Genomic DNA, 611 nt, shown 5'->3' with positions numbered 1-611 from the left:
GGGCTCCTCAAGCATCATATGCCCATATTAATGCTCAGTCTTCCCTTTGGAAGACACTCAAGAACCAATGTCTTTTGGATTCACCTTCAGGAACTTCAGATTTGACTCTCGACCTCTTCCCAGCTCAAACATTTAGGAGAAAATACTATGAAATAATGAAAATGCAGCCTAAACAAATAAACTAGAATAAATACATAGAACCGATTATTGTATATTTCCATTTCATTATTCTAATAGTATTATTGTTCGTATAATGGAAATTTTCTTTGTGGGGGGAGGATAGAATTTTATTAAGAATAACACAGAAGCTGGGCACACTGGCTTGTGCCAGTAATCCCAGCTACTCTGGAGGCTGAGGCTGGAGGATCACTTGAGGCCAGGAGTTTGAGACCAACCTGGGCAACACAGCAAGACCCAGTTTCATTATTCTAATAGTATTATTGTTCATATAATGGAAATTTTCTTTGTGGGGGGAGGATAGAATTTTATTAAGAATAACACAGAAGCTGGGCACACTGGCTTGTGCCTGTAATCCCAGCTACTCTGGAAGCTGAGGCTGGAGGATCACTTGAGGCCAGGAGTTTGAGACCAACCTGGGCAACACAACAAGA

Source organism: Propithecus coquereli, unplaced genomic scaffold, assembly GCF_000956105.1.
Source record: "Propithecus coquereli isolate 6110/MARCELLA unplaced genomic scaffold, Pcoq_1.0 Scaffold233, whole genome shotgun sequence".
Classification (NCBI taxonomy): Eukaryota; Metazoa; Chordata; class Mammalia; order Primates; family Indriidae; genus Propithecus; species Propithecus coquereli.
The sequence above is the reverse complement of the archived record's forward strand: the minus strand, read 5'-3'. Positions refer to the sequence as shown.